The sequence below is a fragment of the Topomyia yanbarensis genome, chromosome 2 (genome assembly GCF_030247195.1).
Source record: "Topomyia yanbarensis strain Yona2022 chromosome 2, ASM3024719v1, whole genome shotgun sequence".
Lineage (NCBI taxonomy): Eukaryota > Metazoa > Arthropoda > Insecta > Diptera > Culicidae > Topomyia > Topomyia yanbarensis.
Genome location: NC_080671.1, coordinates 325,843,088 through 325,851,998, shown reverse-complemented (window position 1 = coordinate 325,851,998; position 8,911 = coordinate 325,843,088). Strand labels below are relative to the sequence as shown.

Sequence of the window (8,911 nt, the reverse complement as noted above, 5' to 3'; positions counted from 1 at the left end):
GTAAAAAAATTACAGTTTTGTATATCAATTAGTATGACATTTTAAAACATGTATAAAGTTATCGCTAGAATTTTTTTTACCTATAAGTTCTCCATCATACAATCACATTCAAAATGTTTCCTTTCTCTTGAGGTTTTTGTTGACAAAATATAAAAAATTAGAAAAAATGGTTTTTTTTTACAATTTAAATTTTTAACACAATTTTTTGTTTTTGTAAAAAATGACACAACTTTTTTCAGTGTATATTTTTTTCGTACATAAATATGCATTCTCTGAAACTTGTTCTCAGAAAGTTTTGCTGTATAAAATACAGTAATCGAACAATAAAATTTTGAAATTAATGCAAGTAGAAATGTTTACGCCCTTTTGAAAAGTTGCTCTTGTATTAAAATATTGCAATTGTCAGAGAAAATAATGGAGATTCATAAACCGAATACAACTTTAAAGTTACGTTCGAATCGAAGATGGTCATATTTTGTGGTCGGCCGGTTTCTCATGGTATCCCTCTTAAGCCATTGCAGTCATTTTTGGATTAATTATTTTTTAATTATAATTGTCATTCTGACTTTCCATGCCAACACAACCCTGGACCTCAGAAACGACTCTTGAAAATTAAAGCATATTTATTTCCACACCTATATATTTTCATATGAAATACGAGTAGAAGGATGAAGCATAAGTCTACTGATACAGACTACAGCTTGAACAGTAAAGTCTGTACACACATAAATCGTGATAAGCTATGAATGAAGACATGAAGACAACACAGGAAAATATAGTTAACCCTGACCTATGCATACATCCAGTAGAAGGTTGCGTATTACGCCAGGCACCATCGAAAGGAAAGCACAACACAGCTCACTTTCTTTTGATTTCCTTTCATTTAGCTGCTGATGTGTCTGTTCATTCTGGCGCAGTTCCCCCTGGAAAACACCTCCCTCATTTCAGGCTCCACGTTTTCATGTTCACTCACTTTATCGTTTTAGTGGAACCGGTTCAGTGAGAAATTGATGGAAAAGCTCGTTCCGTTTCCACTGAGGTGTGTGTGTATGTACTGGAATGTTGTGAGACCTGCGCGGTGTAGCCCGTTGTTAGTCTTGAAGCCGAAGGCAAAATATGCGTTTGTAGGACGAAACTAAACTGCGGGTTCCAGCGTGCCTGGAATGAGATTGATTAGTTTCGATGACGAACTGGAGACGAGCGGACACGTGCGCGAATCCGTGCTCGGGCTGAGCTGATTGGATTGCTCCTTTTATCGGTCAGTGAGTGTATTTTTGCCCTCTCGCCTGGTCCCTTCCGGTCACGATATGTACGGGGCATGAGATTGGGTGGTGCAGTTAATTTTATGCATATTCCGGACTGCAGGCGCTGACGGGTTGGTGAGTTTGGCTGAAAGTGTGTGCAAACCGAGCCGGGATCCGTGTGCCGAGTGCTTCCGGAATATCAGTGTCGGTGAGTTGGGATTACTGGACCAGAAGAGGCCTGTACGTGCTAGCAGGCCATATCCGACTGGGTGCTAATGATCCGAAAACGAAGAAAATCCTGAATAAATTTAGTGCTTCCAGCCACGTTCTAGCGCCGTGTTTCTGAGAAATGTGCTGTTAATTGTGTATTGCATCGTATGGTACTTGCAACTACAATCCTGGTGCAGCAACTCCCCGAAGGGAATAAGTGTCTTGTTGGTGTGAAGTTGATACGACAACACAGTATGAAAGTGAGCCACTACCTACCACCCACTGCCTGGCGCCCAGCTCTGTGGGGTGGGTCGATGGCACATGGTGGAAACATAAACCCGCCCCGCTCGGTGTTGCTGTTGTAAACGAAAGCCGCTGCAGTAAACGTGAAATGATTTATTAATTGCATACAACCGATGTTGTGGTAAAAAAAATAAATCAAACCAAATGTTGGAAAAGTTGAAGTGTACATACGATACAGGAGCTAGGGAAAAAAAGTGATCAGCCCCCCTTGTGGAAGTGGTCAACGTTTGGGGCGAGGGATGAAAACTTGTTATTAGAGATGTTGTTACACTACATGATATGCAAACGAATGTCTCTCTGGTCGAGTGGATATTATAGTAGCAGCTCGCAGCAGTGAATAAATGTTTGGTATGTGAAACGCAGAAAACACGTAGAGTGAAAGTGCTGTCGGAATTCGTAACTCGCAATCATATCGCTAAGGTTGCTGCAGTGGCAGAACGACGGTGTTGGTGTTAATGGTGAATATTTTTCCTCTGCTATTTTCTTGCATACCTTTTGCGTGGTGTCAGCATTTCTCACATTTTAACATGGATGAAATTTTCCAAATTCTTCGCAACTGGGAATTGTTTCGCTCGTTTTGAACCACCGGAACAGGATGATAGTTGGGAAAATACGAACATTGGATTATTTTTGTTATGGAACGGTTGTGTTAATTATAAAGGGCCCAAGCACGTCGCCAGAAAAAAAGCCGGGGGGTAAGAGTTTTGAAGTAAAATATCGGGTTTTAAAATATCTGCCACAAATGATGTTTTGATATACACTGCAATCTTTTTCATGCAGTTTTTTATGCGCCTTTTTATGCTAATTTTTTCAAGTTTCGAACTTTTTCATGCAGCTCCTGCTGTTGATCACAGAGTAGCCCAAAGTGTGCTCATTTACAGTCATGAATAACACTAAGCGAAATGGACTGAAAAAGCATCTCAGTGGGATGCACGCAGGGCCGCAGAGATACAATACGGGCCCGGGTGGTCCAACGTACGGGCCCCTACCAATTTGTATTGCCTGAGTACAAAAAAGTTAATGTTTGAAATCCATTGGAGTTCACTGATATTATGTATAGTACACTCAAATTTTATATTTATGTGCCATTTTTTACTCTATTTGTTTGTAGTGCCAATGAAGAAAAAAATAGAGTTTTTTATACTTTGGGAGTTTTTAATACCTCTTCGACTGTTTTTGTGACTTTAAAAGCGCCATTTTCGTTAATAGTATTTATAAAAGTAAGGAAATGGCAAGATTAAAAATGCAGTAATTACAAAAATTAAAAATAACTAAACAGTGATTAACGGCAAAAGATAAAAAAACAATAGTAAAACTAAATATTAAAAGAATGTACAAAAGAGCTAAAAACAACAAAATCAACCAAATAAACAAATTAATGTCAATTGTCAAAAAATGTTTAATCGAGAAAAACCGAAACAAAACCTACAAAAAATTGATAAAAGAAAACAGGAAACTAGAAAAACATATTGCGAAGATTAAAAAAGTCGAACATTATTAAACAAATGGTGAAAATAATGAAAAAATCGATAGGAAAGTAAGAAATTTTTTTAGAATCAATTAAAATGAAAAAAAACTACTAAAAAGAATATAAGCATTAATATAAAAAATGCATAAAACTGAAAAACTTGATAAATCAAGAATAATAAAATTTATTTAACATTAAAAACAAGACATATTTAAAGCAATAGAAAAAATAAATAAACGTTAAGAAAACTAGAGGAGTTTATATAAAAGACAAGAATAAAATAACCATAGATAAATTTAAAAAAAATGGACGAGCCTGAAAATTTTGAAAATCTGGAAAATTTAATTGATGAAAAGACGAAAAAGTAAAGAAAATTGGAAGTATCGAACAAAAAGGGAGCAAACAGACAAAATGGAAAACAAAAAATAGTAGAAAAAAGCCATACTATAGAAACACAAAAATGAAGGTATTAAGACGAAAAAAATGAATAATATGGATATTATTTAAAGAATAGAAAAAGCACTAGAAGAGAAATTTGAAATAAATTCAAACAACGAACTAATTGTAAAATTAAGAAAAAGTGCGCATAGTGTCAAGAAAAAATAAATCAAATGTTTTTAGGAACAAAAAAATTCAATGTTAACGTATAGGAAAATGGTCAACTGAAAAAGTATTTTCAAAATAGGTTAAATGGAAAACATGAAGAAATAACAATAACGAATTAAATCTAAAAAAAAGATATAAAAAATAAATAAAATTATATTAAATGAACAATGGGAAAAAATAAAACTACGATAAACGGAAAACTAAAAACTAGAAAATGAGGAAGAAAATAGGAGAAAGGTAAAAAATTAAACAATAAGACAAATTGGAATGAATTTGAATAAGTAAAATTGCTTTTAGAAATGCAAAATAATATGAAAAAAATGGAAATAGAAAAAGGCTATGACAAGAATAAGTGTAGTAAATAGACAAATTCAAAAAATTAGATGTAATGACAAAAGAAACAAATAAAAAAGCAGGGTATCAAAATATGAAACAATAGGAAAAAAATTAAAGAAAGCAGAATTTTCTCGAAAAATCGCGAATAAAATTAAATAACAGAGAAAAAACTATAAATTAAAGTAAGTGATAGTGATAGCAATAGGAAAAAAGCAAAAGTAAGGAACGTAAAAAGATGGATAAAATAAAAGTATACAAATAGATAAAAAAGACAGAATCTTATAATTGTAGAAATACAAATACAATCCACAACTTGAAAAAATAGATCAATGAAATTTTAACAAAATTAAAAAAACATGTAGGAAAAAAAAATTAAAACAAATGAGAAACATGGATCAAATTTCAAATAAAGGTTTTGGTTGGATTTTACGCTATGCTGGTTTCGAAAACATTCATAATCCTATAAAAACATGAATTATTCTTTTATTTGTTTTGGTGTGTTAGCACACCTTAATACATTTTACAAGAACTAATTCTAGAAAATAGTTCAAAAATAAAAATAAAATGATTACGTTCAGGAAGCGACGTTCAAAATCTCACGCTCACTCCTCCAAAACGAAATCATTTTGTATGTGGATTTAACTTGCTACATTAGTTAACAAATCTTGCTAACTAGTTGGTTTAGTTTGGTAGCAGAGTTAAATATTCTCTTCGAAATCAATCAAACACAATTTAGCAATTTAGTTGAACGTATGCTTCTTAGAATCATTGGCAGTTGCCAGACTGTGAACTAAGAACTCTTCTCTTCATGCTACATGACATATAAAATTCAAAACAAAACTATTAATACTATACTCGTCACGAAAGGGGCTTGTTGTGTACGCAATTTTCTGTTATAATGAAAATGTTGATAAAAGGCCGTATTTGAAAGAATTGTAAAACGTATTTATTTTTTCATCCCTGGCCGCTTTGCAAAGGGGAATTGGTAGTCGAAAATCGCCGAAAAAAGCTACGTCATTTGAGTATGACCCTTTTACAAAAATGGTTCGGTATCATCTCGTACCTGAATATGATTTTTTATGGATTTTGTATCAATGAACGGCAAACCAAATATATTAAATTTTAAATTTAAATTTTTGATTAATATCGAATTCTTTTGGTATATCAAGAGTTTTTGATGACTCATTTGACCAATTGAGCTCTCAAATAGAGGCAGGGTTACCGCCTCTAGTGGTACTTTTACACGATTTCCAACAGGAGTCGGGAGATGTGATGCACTTTTAAATTGTATTTAAGAGTACAAATTTATTGTTTTTAAATGATCTAATAATTTTGTCTCTATTTGGATCTTGCATTTTATGCGTTTGGCATGGTTAGTTTTGTGAAGTTTTACTTATAAAATAACTAGTGTCCAAAATATCACGTAAAAATAATACAGTAATGTTTCGATTATATCACTATGCGTTTATATCAATACTGGTTTATATCACCCTCGATTATATCACGGTTTTGTCTCGATTATATCACGCTTTTTGAAAACAGAAAAGGCACACTACATTTTGATCCAGTTAAGCCGCATGATGTGTCCTGGCACTTTTAATATTTTTCTACAATTAATTTGCTTATTTACATATAGGGTAATGAGCCTATTAGTGGGGTTCGGACCATTTCGTTAAGAGTTTATATATGATGAGGTCGGTCAAAAAGCCGAACTTTTTATTCTTTTATCTTAAAGTATAAATTCTTAAGAAAGTATCTTAATTTTTTATGGAGGTCAAAGCAGTAAAAGCAAAGTTATAGCACTTTTCATCCTATTCCATTACGTAGGCGAAGGCCTAGGTGTAAAACTTTAAACGTGAATAATCTCGAAATCATGTTTTACCAAAAACGTTGTTGTAATCACTAGGATTGTCGAAATATCTTTTGACCGATTCCAATTTTTGTTTTAAATTCTTCGTAACTCATTTTCCGTGTCCTAAAGCGGGCGCCTGGTATATATTTTATTCGCTTAATTGTTAGTTTTCCGCAGGAAAATCTAACAAAATAATGAGAAAAACAAAATACGCAAGATGTGGTAGGTATGCCGAGATATGCACTTTCTCTTAAATTGATGTGAATACTTTTCTTTTGGAAAATAATTGGAGATGTGTCTATTTTTATGATTTTAAGAAAAGGTACGGGATACGTAAAGTGAAGTTGTGTTGGGAAAAATTATCCGCTGATGCCAAACCATTTGACCCAATGCGTTGAACAAAGATGGCAGACGCTGCTCTAACCAACGGCTTCAAATAGGTGGTGTGATAATAGAAACATGGCAACAATAGGATCATTACCCTACTATGATTAATTATTTTTGATTAGCTTTAACTTTTATGACTTTTTGTTTATAGAAATACATGGGTTGATGCTTAAATGTAATTTTTTGTTTTGTTCTGAATATATTATGCTTCAAATATATCACGCTAAAATGCAGAACGACCGTGATATAATCGAAACATTACTGTAGTGTCAAATTATTTCCGAAACAGCTAGATTTTCTTTCGTAATAGCGGTCTGTTTATCAATTTAGAATAACCATAATATGAGAAATAAAGTAGCGATAAGTCGAATATTTATTATATTTCGTTTTCTTCTCCAATCGTTAGCAAGTCAATGGAAATTATGCCAAGTCAAAGTTTTTTCATGTTTCTCTATTGTAGGGTGAAAAGAAAAACTCGAACGTTGTGACAAAGGGGGTTCCCTAACAATACCATTGCTAAGCATTTGCTAAGGAAATGAATATAGTTGCGTCCTTCTCGAATGGTTAAAGTCCTATTTTTAATCCACTTTTTAATGCAAACGTGAGACTTTATCAATTTTTTTAGCGGTGCGGTTGCGGTAAAACCGCGCGGTAAAAGCTCTTTCCCGCATCGCATCTGCAGGAAAAAGTGTCTCACCGCACCGCATATTTTGCGGTGCGGGTGCGGTAAATACCGCGCTGTTGCGGTAATTACCGCAACCGCGATGAACCCTACTCTGTTATTCATCGGGACTAGCACAGAGAATTAAAGTTGTTTATTGATCAATACCAGTCCCTGCCATATCCGTCTGTGGATCGCATCTGGAAAGAGAAAGAATGTTAGTCCGACACTTGTCAGTACTAGATGCCGTATAAACTACAGCGCACTCCACAAGTGTCACGGGATATGGAAAGGAGAGATAGGTACCACCAGAAGACCCTTTAGTTGCCCAACAATACGTTTTAGTAATATCATTACGACGAATAGCGAGGAAATGTTTATCAATGTACTTAATTTAATATTATTCTTAGAGAAGACAAACAAGCAAAAGGAAATTCGTCAATTAGTCTCGAAAACATAAATAATTAAAAATAGTAAACAAACTGATATATTATACTTCAGACTAGTTGGGCATTTTCTTTTATTTCATAACTGAAAGAACGGTGTTCACACGATTGCGTACTGCAACTCTCGTTTTATTTCATCAACTTAAGCTACTTATACTAACTAATACATGTAAATCTTAAAGCTAACTTTCCTATCTGATAGCTGACTTAATTCGTGGCTTAGAAAGCTCGCCATGATTATTGTCTACGTCTAAAGTTACTGCTATGGCTATCTCGCTAGTATGTGTATTCGTTTTGGAAAAAGGAGGGGCTAAGTCGGATTGTCTATTTTCTTGCGTCACGTTCTCGTGCGCGGGTTATTTTCTCTCGTGGTTTACTTCCGCATTATGAGCATGGGCTATTGAGAGTCTTATGAAATTTTCGATTGATTGACACCGGTGTAGTGGATTGCACTGGTTTTGCACTTTCTAGCAGAAGAGTCCATGGAACATACCCAGTTTTCTGCACTTCTGCTAGAAAGTGCAAAAACGGTGCAGTTTCAGTGCACTCCACTACACCGGTGTCAATCAATCGAAAACCCCATTAGACGGTGCTGACTATCTGACCTTGAGCTACTGCGTGTCTTAGACTGTGCTGACTGTCTTAATGTGTGTCGATTAGGGTGACAATAAAACGACCATATTTGAAATCACTAATCTACACCCCCTAGCGTCATTCCAAATCATGAAAAAATGACGCTGTCAAAATTTTAACGAAATCGGTTAACCCTAACCCCTCCCCCAAAGAGCTTGAAGTTGGTATGGGATTTTTGGCCAAAATGTATCGCAGTTCACAAAATCGCCGCTAGAGGTCGCTATAGTTATCCGAATACTTACCTAGAAAGGAGTTGAGCTTTTGAAAATGTGCCGAATAAGTTTGTCGAAGACTGCAAGACAATTCAAGCACCCGTTGAATAGTTATTAACATTTAAAGTTGGATACTCCTGCTTCACATTCGAAAAGGGCGTACTCCACTTAATGCTTTGTGTTCTTAAACGTCATATGTCCGACGCAGTACCCGGGTACGTTTTAGGTTTTAATTAACGAAATTCCAAAGTTTTATTCATAGCTGGAAATTGAAACTTTTTAGCATCTTAGAACTTCACTAGGTCAAGCTGCTGGGTTAATAATATTGTTGATATCGTCGCTGTTGTGCTATCTTATGACAAACGCCATTTTGGGGTAAACTGAGTTAGATATGCCACATTACTTGTCTAAAAAATCTCTACAAAGTGGCGTTTACAGAATTTTGACATTCTGCTTGGTTACTGAGATATAGCGAGAAATGTGCTGAGAAATTTCTAATTTTTTGCTTCAAATGACTGTGTCTGGGGGTTGGCTCAAATTATCTTTATGTATG

At 34.7% G+C, this 8,911-nt stretch overlaps 1 protein-coding gene across 3 annotated transcripts in view; it reads left to right on the top strand.

Moving 5' to 3' along the window:
- Window positions 1-1,189: 1,189 nt before the first annotated feature.
- LOC131683823 (basement membrane-specific heparan sulfate proteoglycan core protein-like) overlaps window positions 1,190-8,911 on the top strand; it is a 171,344-nt gene continuing 163,622 nt past the window's right edge. For all 3 annotated transcript variants that reach the window (XM_058966153.1, XM_058966155.1, XM_058966154.1), the window contains exon 1: window positions 1,190-2,215. The gene's annotated coding sequence lies outside the window, so the exon portion shown is untranslated. The remainder of the gene's footprint in view (window positions 2,216-8,911) is intronic.